We start from the raw sequence: 17487 nt of genomic DNA on the forward strand, positions 1-17487 counted from the left end.
TATTTCTAGGTGTTTTACTTTGCTTGCAAAGAGAGCTTCATTTGCTTCCAAACACCTTCTGAGCTAGTCTGGTGACTTATTTTGAGGGTCATTCTCCAAATGCCTGTTGTAAGGGGGGGATGTGTGGGGTGTGGAATTACCAAACCCACCCAGAGGAGTGCAGTCCCTGCCTTCATCCCCTGGCCACCTGATCCCCTTGGCTGTTTTAAACACATTAGAGCCAACTGCTTTCCTTCCAAGCACTGGAGTACAACAGAGTATTCAGCCAGCAGATATTCAATTTTCCTGGCTGGCTTTTTGGATGCTGGCCAGGGGTGATTAGTGACCTATTTCTTTTTAACTGCTGTGAGATCAGCTCTGCTTGTAGGACCCTGAATCAGCAGATTTGGCCTTATTCCTGGCTCTGCCTGCTGGAGGACCAAGCCAGGGCCATTCTCTAAGCATGCTGCCCTGCTTGTCCTGTATGGATGGAATAGAATAGAATTAACCAGGTTGGAAGAGAACTCTGAGATCATGGAGTCCAACCTATCACCCAACACCATCTCTGCAACTAAACCATGGCACCAAGCACCCCATCCAGTCTCTGCCTAAACACCTCCAGGGATGGTGACTCCACCACCTCCCTGGGCAGCACATTCCCATGGCCAATCTCTCTTTTTATGAAGAACTTCTTCCTAACCCCCAGCCTAACCCTCCCCTGGCACAGCTTGAGACTGTGTCCTCTTGTTCTGGTGCTGGCTGTCTGGGAGAAGAGACCAACTCCCTCCTGGCTACAACCTCCCTTCAGGGAGGTGGAGAGAGCAAGAAGGTCTCCCCTGAGCCTCCTCTTCTCCAGGCTAAGCAACCCCAGCTCCCTCAGCCTCTCCTCACAGGGCTGTGCTCCAGACCCCTCCCCAGCTTTGTTGCCCTCCTCTGGACACCTTCCAGCAACTCCACAGTTGCCAGCACTGCATTAATTGCAATGTCCCAATGCAATTTTGAGGTCCCCTTCAAAGTTTTCACAGAATCACAGAACTGTCAGGGTTGGAAGGGACCTCCAGGATCATCCAGTTCCAAGCCCCCTGCCATGGGCAGGGACACCTCACACTGCCGCAGGCTGCCCAGAGCCACATCCAGCCTGGCCTTCAAAACCTCCAGGGATGAGGCTTCCACCACCTCCCTGGGCAACCTGTGCCAGGCTCTCACCACCCTCATGGGGAACAACTTCTTCCTCACATCCAATCTGACTCTACCCATTTCTAGCTTGGCTCTATTCCCCCCAGTCCTATCACTCCCTGACACCCTCAAAAGTCCCTCCCCAGCTTTCTCGTAGTTCCCTTCAGATACTGGAAGGCCACAAGAAGGTCTCCTGGGAGCCTTCTTCTCTCCATGCTGTAGAGCCCCAACTCTCAGTCTGTCTCCATAGGAGAGGAGCTCCATCCCCCTGCTCATCCTCCTGGCCCTTCTCTGGCAGTGTTCTGCTGCAGTTCCCCCCAGAGCCCAGCACTGTGTCTCTGCAAGTTTGCTGGCAGTCCTTGCACTGATCCATATGGGACTGATCAAAGCCTCATAAGAACATTTAGGCTGGGCAAGAGCTGAGTTCTAGCAGCTCTGGATTAAGTACAGCATGTCCAGGATGAATTCTGTTTGTTGTGGTAGTCTTAGGCTGTACCTTTATAATTTCCCACAGCTCTTGACCAGAATGTGGTAGAATGTAAACAAATCACTGCTGGGTGTAAAAAGGAAAGTCATAAGCTCTAAACCATCCCTTTGGGTAGATCAGAAACATAAACTGGTTGTGTTGGTTAACTCTTTCTCTCTCTTTTGTTTTCCAGCTTCTGCTTGGCTTTGTTGGCCTTGGCTCTGTTCTTTGCTTTGGCTAAGTACTAAAAACAATTCTCTGCTTTTTCCTCTTGGTGTCCAGGGAGGGGGAAAGGAGGGGGGCAGGGAGTGGGAGGCTATTAGCAGCTCCCCTGGTTTGTGTCCAGGGGGGGTTCTTGTGCTGTTTGTGTGCTGTAAATACCTGTGAGTAGTGCAAATACTGTCTATTTTGTACACATGCCTTGCATTCCATTGTAGAGTGAAGTTTTGCCTGTAAATACAGCTCTCCCTTTGCTTCCAACCTGAGCTGGTCTGGCAAAGTTAATGCCGGGGGGGATATTTTCAGCCCACCACACTTGACTCAGTACACTTCAAGATGAATTTGGAAGAAACTGCTGCATGGCCAACAGGTGGTGGTTGAAAACCTGTCCCTGGTGAGCAGGTGTGCTGGAGGGAAGAGAAGGAAGTAAAGACAGACAGATTTCCCTCCTAGCAGCCAGGAAAAGGAAAGGTCAGCAGTGGTGCTCATCCTGTTTTCATTTGCCTCTTATCCTGTGTCTGCTGGTAAAAAGAATCATAGAATCACCCAGGTTGGAAAAGACCTGAGAGGTCACCCAGTCCAACCTGACAACTAAACCATGGCTCCAAGGGCCACATCCAATGCCTTTTTGAACACCTCCAGGGATGGGGACTCCACCACCTCCCTGGGCAGCACATCCCAATGGCCAATCTCTCTTCCTGGGAAGAACTTTCTCCTCGCCTCCAGCCTAAACTTCCCCTTGGCACAGCTTGAGACTGTGTCCTCTTGTTCTGGTGCTGGCTGCCTGGGAGAAGAGATGAAGAGGAGGGACAGTACTCTACTCCTGATCATTTAAACCCAGTGGAGCAGCTGTGGGAGGATGTGGTGTAGGAAGGGTGGAGTTTGGTCTCGTGGCCTCCAGTGGAAGGTGCTGCTGTGCAGCACCTGGGCTGTCCTCACAGTGCTCGGAGAGGCTGCATCATCGCTGTCAGTGCTGGCCTGCTGCCTCACCTGGCTGTCTGATGAGTTCCTGCCTGCTGCTGGAGTCTCCATCCAGACCCTCGAGGGGAAAACTGAATCCACTGGCAAAGGTCAAAGCCATCCCTGAGTGTTGTGCTTCTGACTGAGTAAAAGCCACTGATTCTCTGTATTTCAAGCAAAAATACAGTGCATTTTGTGACACTCCTCTGTCTGATGTGTTCTTTCATCCTCCTCTCTAGCTCAGGTTACCAAACTTGCCTGGTAGTGCCCTTTCTTGCTATCAATACAGACTGGGGAGGAGGTTACAGAAAGCAACCCTGTGGAAAGGACTTGGGGCTCTGGGAATGGATGAGAAGCTGGACACGGGCAGGCAGTGTGAACTTGTAGCACACAAGGTCAATGGCAGCCTGGGCTGCATCAAGAGGTGTGGCCAGCAGAGCCAGAGAGGTGATTCTGACATGTTGCTCTGCTCTGGTGAGACCTCACCTGGAGTTCTGGAGCCCACAATACAGGAAGGACATGGAGCTGATGGAGAGGGTCCAGAGGAGGGCCATGAATATGATCAGGGGGTTGGGGCACCTCTGCTAGAAGAGGCTGAGGGAGCTGGAGGTGTTCAGCCTGGAGAAGAGGAGGCTCTGGGGGGACCTATTAGCAGCCTTCCAGTACCTGAAAGGGGCTACAGGAAGGATGGAGAGAGACTGTTTGCAAAGGTCTGCAGGGACAGGACAGGGGTAATGGCTTCAAACCAGAATCCAACCCCCCTGCCAGAGCAGGACCATGCAATCTAGCTCAGGTCACATAGAAACACATCCAGACAGGGCTGGAAAGTCTCCAGAGAAGGAGACTCCACAACCTCCCTGGGCAGCCTGCTCCAGTGCTCTGAGACCCTTACAGTAAAGAAGTTCCCCCTTGTGTTGAGGTGGAACCTCCTGTGCTGCAGCCTACATCCATTGCTCCTTGTCCTATGCCAGGGAGCAAGTGAGCAGAGGCTGTCCCCTCCCTCCTGACCCCCAGCCCTCAGATATTTAGAGATCTGGATTAAATCCCCTCTGAGTTTTCTCTTTGCCAGACTAAGCAGCCCCAGGTCCCTCAGCCACATGTACCTATGCATTTGCTTTGCAAGTGCCTTGAGTTTGCATCCCCACTCTGTGCCGTGGCAGCAGGGAAAGCTGATTGTGGTGGTGGAAGAGAGAAGCTGCCATGAAATTTGATGCCTGTCTGGGGAGGGGTGGTGGAGGTTGCATCCAGCCCAGAATGCACAGGGCAGCTCAGTGGAACATGCTGCCAGCTAGGGTGGCAAAGACTTGCAATGTATTATCCTAGCTGAGGGGATTAAATCCCAGGCTGCAAAGCCTTTTAACTTTGCTTACAGCTTAATGTGTAATTATTTCTTTCATGTGCAGTGGAACAACCACCTTAGACACTTGATCCTTCATTAAAAGCTCTGTGATGACCTAATGATTGGAGTACTTCCCAGGCAAAAATGGGGTTCAGATCCCTGCCTCGGATCAGAAAGGCTGTGGGGCTTGAGCTTGGCTTCCTGCCCACATTCCCATCACCTGCTATTGAATGTGGAATCCATTGCTGGCTCCTGTTTACCACCCCTGGTACTTCAGCCCAAGAGAGGGCTCACAACCAAAGACAGAATCATAGTCTTGTTAGGGACCTCAGAGATCAGCCAGTTCCAACCCCCCTGCCATGGGCAGGGACCTCTCACACCAGATCAGGTTGCTCAGAGCCACAAGATCACAGTATCACAGTAACTAAGGTTGGAAGAGACCCCAAGGATCATCAAGATGCTTCAACAGTGTGAAGCACTGGGGTGGCTTTAGGCTGTGCCCAGAAAATTTCCCCCAGGTCTTGAACAGAAAGGAGCAGAATGGAAATGAATCACTACTGGATGGTGGCAGTTTTAGGCCATGCCTTTAAAACTGCTCACAGACCTTGAACACTTGTGGCACTTGGAGGCATGGTGTAGTTGTCAGGAGGTGTTAGGAAATTAATAGGTTGGGCTTGCTGATCTCTGAGGTCTTTTCCAACCTGGTTGAATCTGTGGAACTAAAACTAGTTGTACCAAAACAATGCTTCTCTTCCTGCTTCTTCACTCTGGAGAGATGCTAACTTCCCTGACCCTGGCTGAATTGTTTTGGGATTCACTTCTCTGCTTCTGACTCTTCTTGGTGCCACAGCCAGCTGGCAGCCAGGCACCAGTGGTGTGCCCCAGGGATCAGTGCTGGGCCCCATGCTCTTTAACATCTTTATTGATGATCTGGATGAGGGCATCGAGTCCATCATCAGTAAATTTGCTGATGACACCAAGCTGGGGGCAGGAGTTGATCTGCTGGAGGGTAGAGAGGCTCTGCAGAGGGACCTGGACAGGCTGGGCAGATGGGCAGAGTCCAAGGGCAGGAGATTGAACACATCCAAGTGCCAGGTTCTGCACATTGGCCACAGCAACCCCATGCAGAGCTACAGGCTGGGGTCAGAGTGGCTGAGAGCAGCCAGGCAGAGAGGGACCTGGGGGTGCTGGTCGATGGCAGGCTGAACATGAGCCTGCAGTGTGCCCAGGCAGCTAAGAGGGCCAATGGCATCCTGGCCTGCATCAGGAAGAGTGTGGCCAGCAGGAGCAGGGAGGTCATTCTGCCCTGTGCTCAGCACTGGTTAGGCCACACCTTGAGTCTTGTGTCCAGTTCTGGGCCCCTCAGTTTAAGAAAGATGTTGAGATACTGGAAGGTGTCCAGAGAAGGGCAACAAAGTTGGTGAGGGGCTTGGAGCACAGCCCTGTGAGGAGAGGCTGAGGGAGCTGGGGTTGCTTAGCCTGGAGAAGAGGAGACTCAGGGGTGACCTTATTGCTCTCTACAACTACCTGAAGGGAGGTTGTAGACAGATGGATGTTGGTCTCTTCTGCCAGGCAACCAGTACCAGAACAAGAGGACACAGTCTCAGGCTGCACCAGGGGAGGTTTAGGCTGGAGGTTAGGAGGAAGTTCTCTACAGAGAGAGTGATTGCCCACTGGAATGGGCTGCCTGGGGAGGTGGTGGGGTCGCCATCGCTGGGGGTGTTCAGGGCGAGGCTTGACAGGATGCTTGGTGCCATGGGTTAGTTGATTAGGTGGTGTTGGATGATGGGTTGGACACAATGATCTTGAAGGTCTCTTCCAACTTGGTCTGATCTATTCTATTCTATTCTATTCTATTCTATTCTATTCTATTCTATTCTATTCTATTCTTCTTCTTGTACAGGTGGGTCAGGGGGAGGCAGGGAAGGAGAAGCTAGTAGCTTCCCCTGCTCCTTGGCCAGGGCAGTTCTTGAGCTGTTTGTTGATTGTAAATCCCTGTAAATATTGTAAATCCTGTAGATTTTGCTCATATTCCTTGCATTCCACTGTAGAGTGTAGTTTTGCTTGTAAATACAGCTTGCATTTGCTTTCTAACTGAGCTGGGCTGGCAATTTTATGCTGGGGGGAAGGAATTTTCAACCCACCATAAGTGAGATACATAGAATACATAGAATAGAATAGAATACATAGAATAAACCAGGTTGGAAGAGACCTTCAAGATCATCGTGTCCAACCCATCAACCAATCCAACACCACCCAAACAACTAACCCATGGCACCAAGCACCCCATCAAGTCTCCTCCTGAACACCTCCAGTGATGGTGACTCCACCACCTCCCCAGGCAGCCCATTCCAGTGGGCAATCACTCTCTCTGTAGAGAACTTCTTCCTAACATCCAGCCTAAACCTCCCCTGGCACAGCCTGAGACTGTGTCCTCTTGTTCTGGTCGCCTGGGAGAAGAGACCAACCTCTGCCTGTCTGCAACCTCCCTTCAGGTAGTTGTAGAGTATCATGAGCTCTCAATGTGCACCTGCAGCCCAGAAAGCCAACCAGAGCCTGGGCTGCAGCAAGAGAAGCAGAGCCAGCAGGGCCAGGGAGGGGATTCTCCCCCTCTGCTCAGCTCTGCTGAGACCCCACCTGGAGCACTGTGTCCAGTTCTGGAGCCTCTATTACAAGAGGGATCTGGAGGTGCTGGAGCGTGTCCAGAGTGCCACATCCAAGCCTTTTTTGAACCCTCCAGGGATGGTGACTCCACCACCTCCCTGGGCAGCACATTCCAGTGGCCAATCTCTCGTTCTGGGAAGAACTTTCTCCTCACCTCCAGCCTAAACTTCCCCTGGCAAAGCTTGAGACTGTGTCCTCTTGTTCTGGTGCTGGTTGCCTGGGAGATCAAGTGTGAGGTGTCCCTGCCCATGGCAGGGGGCTTGGAACCCTTGAGGTCCCTTCCAACCCTGACAATTCTGTGAGTCTTCCTTACTGAGTGGTAGCTGATGAGTGGTAACTTGGATGAGCAGTGGGAGGAAGAATGACATAGAAATGTTGTTGTGAATGAGATAGAAGTGCTGGTGAGGCAACACCTGGAATATTGCATCCAGTGCTGGGCTCCCCAGCTCAGGAGGGACAGGGATCTGCTGGAGAGAGTCTAACAGAGGGCTGCAAGGATGCTGAAGGGACTGCAGCACTGCCTGAGGAGGAGAGGCTGAGAGCCCTGGGGCTGGTTAGTCTGGAGAGGAGAAGACTGAGAGAGAATCTGATCAATGTCTATCAATAGCTGAGGGCTGGGGGTCAGGAAGGAAGGGACAGGGACAGCCTCTGCTCACTCGTGCCCTGGAACAGGACCAGGGGCAACCTGTGGATCCTCCAGCACAGGAGGTTCCACCTCAACATGAGGAGGAACTTCTTCACTGTGAGGGTGACAGAGCCCTGGAACAGGCTGCCCAGAGAGGTTGTAGAGTCTCCTTCTCTGGAGCCTTTCCAGCCCTGTCTGGTGCATTCCTGTGTGGACTCCCCTGGGTGATGCTGCTTTTGGCAGGGGGGTTGGACTGGATGATCTCTGGAGGTCCCTTCCAACCCCTAACACTCTGGGATTCTGTGACTTTTGAGTTCTAGCTTTGATTTCCTTCTGTTACCTTCCTAATTTGAGATGATTTGAATATGTGAGATGAAAATGATCCAGGCTCTGTTTCCACAGTGCTCTTCACTCACTGCTTTATTTTCTTTTGCTTTTCAGACAAAGAAGCTAAAACTATTCAGGACTGGCCCTTTCAGATGTCATGGTTATGACCAAGGGCTATTTGCAGACACAAAAGCATGGTCAGAAAGTTTTTGCCCAGCTTTTTCCCACCCCTTTGAGCAATTGCAGCTATGACTGCAGGAGCTTAAACTGTCACAAACTTGCAGGCAGGTGCTGTGCTTGTGCTGGCCTCTTACCATGTGAGGCTTTCCAGGCTCCCAGCTGCTTTATGGCCTGGGGAGGGGAGCAGAGAAAGCCAAGGCTCTCAGTGCTCTTAAAACAATATGAAAGGCACAGTATCAGTGAACCACCTGTCTTAACTGATGCCTGTTGATTTAGAGATTGCTTTCTTCCTTTCTCCCCCTCTACACCACTCTCATGACACCCCAACTGGAGCACTGTGAGCCAGCAGTGAGCACTTGCAGCCCAGAAAGCCAAGCAGAGCTTGGGCTGCAGCAAGAGAAGCAGAGCCAGCAGGGCCAGGGAGGGGATTCTCCCCCTCTGCTCTGCTCTGGTGAGACCACAGCTGGAGCTCTGTGTCCAGTTCTGGGGTCCCTATTACAGGAAGGATCTGGAGGTGCTGGAAGGTGTCCAGAGAAGGGCCAGGAGGATGAGCAGAGGGCTGGAGATGCTCTGCTATAGAGACTGAAATAGTGTGGGTTGTTCAGTCTGGAGAAGAGAAGGCTCCAAGGAGACCTTCTTGTGGCCTTCCAGTATCTGAAGGGGGCTGCAAGAAAGCTGGGGAGGGACTTTTTAGGCTATCAGCTAATGATAGGACTAGGGAGGATGGATCTTAGCTACAGGAGGGGAGATTTAAATTAGATGTCAGGAAGAAGCTCTTCCCCATGAGGGTGGTGAGACACTGGCACTGGTTTCCCAGGGAGGTGGTGGAAGCCTCATCCCTGGAGGTTCTCACAGCTGGGCTGGATGTGGCTGTGAGCAACCTGATCATAGAGTCATAGAATCAACCACGTTGGAAAAGATCTCAAAGATCATCAAGTCCAACCTGTCACCCAACACCTCCTGACACCTAAACCATGGCTCCAAGTGCCACATCCAAGCCTTTATTGAACACCTCCAGGAATGGTGACTCCACCACCTCCCTGGGCATCACATTCCAATGGCAAATTACTCCTCCTGGGAAGAACTTTCTCCTCACCTCCAGCCTAAACTTGCCCTGATGCAGCTTGAGACTGTGTCCTCTTGCTCTGGTGCTGGTTGCCTGGGAGATCAAGTGTGAGGTGTCCCTGCCCATGGCAGGGGGGTTGGAACTGGATGATCCTTGAGGTCCTTTCCAACCCTAACAACTCTGTGATTCTTATTAGGGCTGTGGTAGGCACTAAGGTTATTCTCCAGTAAGAAAAAAGCCAGGTGTGGGGAGAAGAAAGAAATTCAGCCTAGCTCACCTAGTGCCATGAAGGAGGTAACTTGCTTGTTTGGCTTTTTGAGGTAAACTTCCCTTGGAAAGAGAAAAAGCAGAGTTGATCCCAATACTTAAAATAACAAACCCCCAACCCCCAAATGTAAGAAGTTGAGGGTTCCCCCCCCATAAAAGAAAGCAGAGAGGGGGATTAAGGTTCCAGGCTATGTTAAATTACTGGCTGTGAGGCAATAGGTGGAATTCTGTAGCATTTCTCAGGGAAGGGATTAAAAAAAAGGCAAGCAAGCCCTGTCAGGTTTATTTTAGTGGTCAATCACTCTAGCACAGAAAGTATAAAAGCCAAAGAAGTGAGCACAGCAGGCAAGGCTTAGCTTGAATACCTGAAACAGCTCTCAGCAGCAAGCGGAGTGAAGCTGGAGAGCTGCCGAGGCAGAGCGGTGCCTGGCAGCTGCCCAGAGGGAGGAGAGGAGCTGGGGCAGGCAGCCCTGCTGCCAGGGCAGGACGATGGCAAAGGCACCATCAAGGCATGACAACATGAGGAGACCCAATGGTGGCCTTCCAGTATCTGAAGGGGGCCACATGAAAGCTGGGGAGGGACTGTTTAGGGAGTCAGGGAGTGATAGGACTGGGGGGGAGTGGAACAAAAACTGGTGAGACCCCATCTGGAGCTCTGCGTCCAGTTCTGGAGCTTCTATCACAGGAAGGATCTGGAGGTGCTGGAAGGTGTCCAGAGAAGGGCCACGAGGATGAGCAGAGGGCTGGAGCTGCTCTGCTCTGAGGACAGACTGAGGGAGTTGGGGCTGTTCAGTCTGGAGAAGAGAAGGCTCCCAGGAGACCTAATTGTGGCCTTCCAGTATCTGAAGGGAGCTACAAGAAAGCTGGGGAGGGACTTTTGAGGGTGTCAGGGAGTGATAGGACTGGGGGGAATGGATCTGAGCTAGAGGAAGGGAGATTCAGACTGGATGTGAGGAAGAAGTTTTTCCCCATGAGGGTGGTGAGAGCCTGGCACAGGTTGCCCAGGGAGGTGGTGGAAGCCTCATCCCTGGAGGTTTTGAAGGCCAGGCTGGATGTGGCTGTGAGCAACCTGCTGCAGTGTGAGGTGTCCCTGCCCATGGCAGGGGGGTTGGAACTGGCTGCTCCTTGAGGTCCCTTCCAACCCTGACAATTCTGTGATTCTATGAATAAATGGTGCTGCTGTAAACTGATTGCTGGAGAGTGTTCTGGGGAAGGAGCCTCTGATTGCAAAAGCTGCCTTGAAATTGGAGTAATTTCACAAAAACATCTAAATTTACATTTCATGTGACCTAAAGATAGGAGGAAGCCCAGCAGCCTGATTTCATGGAGCCACTGGGAACTAGGTCTCCTCCCAAAAAGAGGCATTGGAATGTGCTGGTGGTGGAGTCCCCAAGCCTGGCTGTGTTTGCAGGTGGTTTGGCTGTGGTGCTTGGGGCTGTGGTTTAGGGGTGAGCCTTGCAGAGCAGGGTTCTGGGTTGGCCTTGGTGATCCTGAGGCTCTTTTCCAGCCTGAATGTTTGTGTGATTCTGTGAACCCAGGACAAAACCAGAGAGGATGCAGCAGTGCAAACTGCCAGCTGGAAAATGGAAAAGCTATCTCCTTGGACTTCCTTGTGCTCTCCTCTTCCCCCCAGTCCTATTACTCCCTGACACCCTCAGAAGTCCCTCCCCAGCTTTCTTGTAGCCCCCTTCAGATACTGGAAGGCAACAAGAAGGTCTCCTCAGAGCCTTCTCTTCTCCAGACTGAACAGCCCCAACTCCCTCAGTCTGTCCTCAGAGCAGAGCAGCTCCAGCCCTCTGCTCATCCTCGTGGCCCTTCTCTGGACACCTTCCAGCACCTCCAGATCCTTCCTGTAATAGAGGCTCCAGAACTGGACACAGAGCTCCAGGTGGGGTCTCAGCAGAGTGGAGCAGAGGGGGAGAATCCCCTCCCTGGCCCTGCTGGCTCTGCTTCTCTTGCTGCAGCCCAGGCTCTGCTTGGCTCTCTGGGCTGCAAGTGCTCACTGCTGGCTCCTGTTGAGCTTCTCCTCCACCAACACCTCCCTGCTCCTTCAGCCAGCATTGCCCAGTCTTTGTGGGCACTTTCTGGTGATGAGGAGGCTTGGAGCAGAGCAAGGTGGGGCCAAGCATTACTCCAGGTGGGGTCTCACCAGAATGGAGTCATCCTCTTCTCCACTCTGGAGCTGGGCAAGTGTGGTGCCAAGCTGACCACTGACTTCTTGCCCTGCCTGGTGCGGATGCCCTTAGTCCCTGGTCTCATGGGTCTGCACACCCCTGCTGCCTCTTGCAGCCTGCATTTCCAGTCAGGAGAGCCCAGCATGAGACAGTAGGAGATAGACAAGTTGGGTTTTGAGAGAAGCAGCGCTGCCAGCTCGAGTTGATCCTGTCACACTGCCTACTCTGTGCAGACACTCATCGATGGCAGCTTGTGTGGGCTCAGGTGTACAGCACATACCCACACACTGCAACTCATTTGAACTTCTGATGGGCAGCAGTTTCTCATTGCAACACTCAGGGGAGGTTTGTTTGCTCCTGTTTTGCATTCTGTGAAGACATTTCAAAGGGTGGACCCCACACCTACTGCCACTGACCACGGAAGGCAGGCAGGGCATGGAGAGTGTTCACAGGCTCACAGCATGTCAGGGGTTGGAAGAGCCCAAAGAGATCTTCCAGTCCAACCCCTCTGCCAGAGCAGGAGCATAGAATCCAGCACAGGTCACACAGGAACACATCCAGATGGGGATGGAAAGGCTCCAGAGAAGGAGACTCCACAACCTCTCTGGGCAGCCTGCTCCAGGGCTCTGTGACGCTCACAGTGAAGAAGTTCCTCCTGATGTTGTGATGGAACCTCCTGTGCTGGAGTTTCCATCCATTGCTCCCAGGGCACAGTGAGCAGAGGCTGTCCCTGTCCCTTCCTTCCTGACCCCCAGCCCTCAGCTATTGATAGACATTGATCAGATCCCTCTCAGTCTTCTCCTCTCCAGACTAACCAGCCCCAGGGCTCTCAGCCTCTCCTCCCCAGGCAGTGCTGCAGTCCCTCAGTCATCCTTGAAGCCCTCTGTTGGACTCTCTCCAGCAGATCCCTGTCCCTCCTGAGCTGGAGAGCCTAGAATTGGACACAATACTCCAGATGTGGTCTCAGCAGGGCAGAGCAGAGGGGGATCTTCTGGATCTTCTTCGATGTTCATCCCTGAGAGCTTGTGTGGAGGTTGGCCCTGCCCTGCTGGTGAGCACTGCAAGGGTTTCCTCCATCGTGCCAGGCAGGTTTTCAGTGGCAGGAGCCAGCAGACATCCCAGACAGCTGCTCCAGAGCTGTGTGTTTGGCCTCACTGTGCTGAGGTGGCACTAATTATCCTGCCCACATTACACAAGGAGGTATTATGCACTAAGCAGAGGGCAGAGCACTGATTACACTGCAGGAATGATTACAGGAACCTTCTCAGATATCCACCTCCCCACCTGCTGCTGCTCTGTATACCTGAGGTGCATTAGGAATGCTGTGATGAGCTATTTAGGGTGTGTGGGAGCCTCCCAGTGCTGCTGTCAGCAAACACAGGCCAAGCAAAGCCCTGTCTTGCCTTCTCATGTGAGGGTTGCCTCCCCAGCTCCATTCATCTAACTACTGCATCCTCATAGCTGAAATGCTCTGCAAGGGCTCCAGCCCTTTGCCAGAAGCTGGGATTGCAGTGAGTTAGATCACACCAGTGAGGGCAGATACTTCACACAGTGGTATGAGGCTGCATCACACCATGGGGCTTCCCCCAGCCTCTGAGAGACAGAATGCAGAATTAACCAGGATGGAAAAGCCCTCTGAGATCATCCACTCCAACCTATCACCCAGCACCATCTCACCAACTAAACCATGGCACTAAGGCTCTTTTTAAACACCTCCAGGGATGGTGACTCCACCACCTCCCTGGGCAGCACATCCCAATGGCCAATCTCTCTTGCTGGGAAGAATTTCTTCCTCACCTCCAGACTAAACCTCCCCTGGCACAGCTTGAGGCTGTGTCCTCTTGTTCTGGTGCTGCTTGCCTGGGAGAAGAGACCAACCCCCACCTGGCTACAGCCTCCCTTCTGGGAGTTGCAGAGAGCAAGAAGGTCTCCCCTGAGCCTCCTCCTCTCCAGGCTAAGCAACCCCAGCTCCCTCAGCCTCTCCTCCCAGGGCTGTGCTCCAGACCCAAACTCTGCTCTCCTTGCCCCTCTCAGGGAAGCTGCCAGGCTGCCTGAGAAGGCTTTGGCTTTCCTCAGTTGTTTCCTTTGGGCCAGAACTCCTCAGCACTTCCACCCCTCCCTGCCCAGCCAGAGCTGGGAAGGTCATTGATGCCAACAGGTTTGTTTGGCAAGTGCTTTATTATTCCAAAGCATTTGGTTGGAGCGGCGCTGCAAACCCACCCCCAGCCCTTTGCTCTCTGCTGTCAACAGAGTTTTATTGAAAGAAACATTCCAGAGGTTTGGGGTTTGTTTGGGGGTTTGTTTTCTTTTTCTGTTGTTGGTGGTGGTGCGATTGCCTTGCTTCAGAGTTACTTAAGTAGGAAAATATTTCCCTTGGAAGGCATCCAAGCCCCCAGAAGTCAGGCAGAGTCTCTCTGTTGACTTTAAATGCACTGTGGACTAGGCTGCTGTAAAACCCCTGCAGTGGATGCAGCAGCAAAGACCAAGGTGATGTTCACAGGCTCACAGGATGTTAAGGGTTGCAGGGGACCCAAAGAGATCATCCAGTCCAACCCCCCTGCCTGAGCAGGACCATACAGTCCAGCACAGGTCACACAGGAACACATCCAGATGGGGATGGAAAGTCTCCAGAGAAGGAGACTCCACAAGCTCTCTGGGCAGCCTGCTCCAGTGCTGTGTGTCCCTTACAGTGAAGAAGTTCCCCCTTGTGTTGAGGTGGAACCTCCTGTGCTGCAGCTTACATCCATTGCTCCTTGTCCTACCCCAAGGTGCAAGAGTTGGGTTTAATGAGACAAATGTGGTAGGAGCTGTGGTGGATGAGCCATCCTGACCTTGGCTACATTAGCCTCAATGAGAGGAAGCTCTCTGGGCAGTAGGTATTTATGTGGTTAATTGATGCATGGATATTTATAGCCTGGCCATGATCTCTTTTTTTAAGGCTACAGGCAGCAGGCATGGGTTTTCCCACGGGGAAGGGAGAGGGGGATGGAGCGGAAGCAGTGCTGAGAGCAGTGGGAGGGGGGGTGTTGGAATACAGACTACAGAATTAGCCAGGATGGAAAAGACCTCACAGATCATCCAGTCCAACCTCTCACCCAACACCATCTCATCAACTAAACCATGGCACCAAATGCTTCACCCAGGCTCTTTTCAAACAATTCCAGGGATGGTGACTCCACCACCTCCCTGGGCAGCACATCCCAATGGCCAATCTCTCTTGCTGGGAAGAACTTCTCCCTAACAGGCAGCCTAAACTTCCCCTGGTGCAGCTTGAGACTGTGTCCTCTTGTTCTGTCACAGGTTGCTTTGAGATGGCTTTGCCTCTCACTGCTAGCTTTGGTCTCCCTCTCCCTGGCTTCAGGCCCCCAAACGTTTGGTGTTCCTGCAGGAAGCCACAGCAAGGCCATGCATCCCTTCAGCTTTCTTCTGCATGACCTCATGGATCACAGAACCACACAAACATTCAGGTTAGAAAAGAGCCTCAGGACCACCAAGGCCAACCCAGAACCTTACTTTGCAGGACTCACCCCTAAACCACAGCCCCAAGCACCACAGCCAAACCACCTGCAAACACAGCCAGGCTTGGGGACTCCACCACCTCCCTGCCCAGCACATTCCAATCCCTGACCACTCTTGCCCTGGAAAAAGCTTTCCTAATGTCCAGTCTAAACCTCCCCAGTGGCAGCTTGAGGCCATTCCCTCTTGTTCTGTCACACCTGGGAGAAGAGACCAGCACCAGCACCCTAGTTGTCCCTTCCAACCCTAACAGTTCTATGATTCTATAATGGGTAGATTCCGATTGGATGTTAGGAAGAAGCTCTTCCCCATGAGGGTGGTGAGAGACTGGCACAGGCTGCCCAGGGAGGTGGTGGAAGCCTCATCCCTGGAGGTTTTGAAGGCCAGGCTGGATGTGGCTGTGAGCAACCTGCTGTAGTGTGAGGTGTCCCTGCCCATGGCAGGGGGGCTGGATCTGGCTGATCCTTGAGATCCCTTCCAACCCTGACAGCTCTGTGATTCTATAATGGGAGCACTCTGTAGCTGGGAGAGGATTTAACCCCTCAGCATCCTGAGGCTGTGCAGGGACAAGGGGAGAACTGTCACTTGGGTTCCTTGACTGAAGTGGTTCTTTTTTTGCTACATCTCTGCCAGGCTAAATGAGTATTTCTGTCATGGAAGCAAATGTTGCCAGGTACAGGCTGGAAGCACTGGGAGGCAGCCCTGGGGTAGAGCCGGGCTGGCAGCAGCAGCCAGGGGGGATGCCACCAGCATGGCTGAGAGTTGGGGTTGTTCAGTCTGAAGAAGAGAAAGCTCCAAGGAGTCCAAATTGTGGCTTTCCAGTATCTTAAGAGGGCTCCAAGAAAGCTGGGGAGGGACTTTTGAGGGTGTCAGGGAGTGACAGGACTGGGGGGAATGGAGCAAAACTAGAAATGGGTAGATTCAGATTGGATGTTAGGAAGAAGTTGTTCCCCATGAGGGTGGTGAGAGCCTGGCACAGGTTGCCCAGGGAGGTGGTGGAAGCCTCATCCCTGGAGGTGTTTGCAGCCAGGCTGGATGTGGCTGTGAGCAACCTGCTGTAGTGTGAGGTGTCCCTGCCCATGGCAGGGGGGTTGGGGCTGGCTGAGCCTTGAGGTCCCTTCCAAGCCTGACAACGCTGTGATTCTGTGAAATATTGGTGGTCAGGACTGGATGTGATCCGGTGCTGGACACCTGCTTGGGCTTTCTCCTTGACGACAGAGAATTGATTTCACGTTTACATGGAAACGCCACAGAACAACCAACTGCATCTCGCCTCTGGCATCCTTCCCACCCTGTCTGCCTTGGAGTGTACATTTACCTCCTGAGAATTCACGGAGTAATTAGGTGAACGTGCTTAATTAATGACATTTCCTGTGCTGAAGAGGCTTGATGGCAAACATTTGCTTGCCTGGCTCCGTGAGAGCCCCGCCGGAGCGCTGCGCTCGCCCGGCGCCGCTCGCCAGCCTCCCGGCCTGACACGACGAAGCTTCCCGACGGGCAGCGGCAGGCAGGGCTCCTCCGCTCGCTCTGCTGGGGCTGTCCCTGCCGTTCTTCCTGCCTCTAGGTAATTGCTGGGTAATTGAGATCAGCGTCTGCCTGATCGGAAAGGAGATGTGCTAAATAGAAGCCGTTTCCAGCGCCTGATTGATGCTGCTTTAATAAGGCTTGGTGGCAGCTAATGCCGTGGACATGCAATGCATGATTGCCTTTATTTATTGCATGTGTTCATTACCAGTTTTAAAGGCAAAATAGGACTTGCCAGCGTGGTTATTACAACAGGGATAAGTGCAGAGCCCTGCACCTGGGAAGGAAGAACAAACTGCACTGAAGGATCAACCCTAAACCATGTCCCTAAGCGCCAGGTCCACACACTGCCTGAACACCCCCAGGGATGGTGACTCCACCACGGCCCTGGGCAGAGCATTCCAATGTTTGAGAACCCTTCCAGGGAAGAAATACTTCCTAGCCTCCAGCCTGAACCTCCCCTGCCACAGCCTGGAACCATTTCCTCTGTCTCTTGACACCAAGGAGCAGTGGCTGGCCCCTCCTCACTCCAACCTCCCTTCAGGGAGCTGTAGAGAGCAATGAGGTCTCCCCTCAGCCTTCTCTTCTCCAGCCTGAACACCCCCAGCTCCCTCAGCCCCTCCTTGTAGCCCAGGTGCACCTGGGAAGGAAGAACAAACTGCACCAGGACAGGTTAGGAAGTGATCTGCTGGAGAGCAGCCCTGTGGAGAAGGACCTGGGAGTGCTGGGGGACAACAAGTTCTGCATGGGACAGCAATGTGCCCTGGGGGCCAGGAAGGCCAATGGGCTCCTGGGGTGCATTCAGAGGAGCATGCCCTGCAGAGCCAGGGAGGTTCTCCTCCCCCTCTACTCTGCCCTGGTGAATCCCCATCTGGAATACCGCATCCAGTGCTGGCCTCCCCAGTTCAAGAGGGACAGGGATCTGCTGGAGAGAGTCCAAGGGAGGCTACAAGGATGCTGAAGGGACTGCAGCACTGCCTGGGGAGGAGAGGCTGAGAGCCCTGG

The sequence above is a fragment of the Dryobates pubescens genome, chromosome Z, assembly GCF_014839835.1.
Source record: "Dryobates pubescens isolate bDryPub1 chromosome Z, bDryPub1.pri, whole genome shotgun sequence".
Classification (NCBI taxonomy): domain Eukaryota; kingdom Metazoa; phylum Chordata; class Aves; order Piciformes; family Picidae; genus Dryobates; species Dryobates pubescens.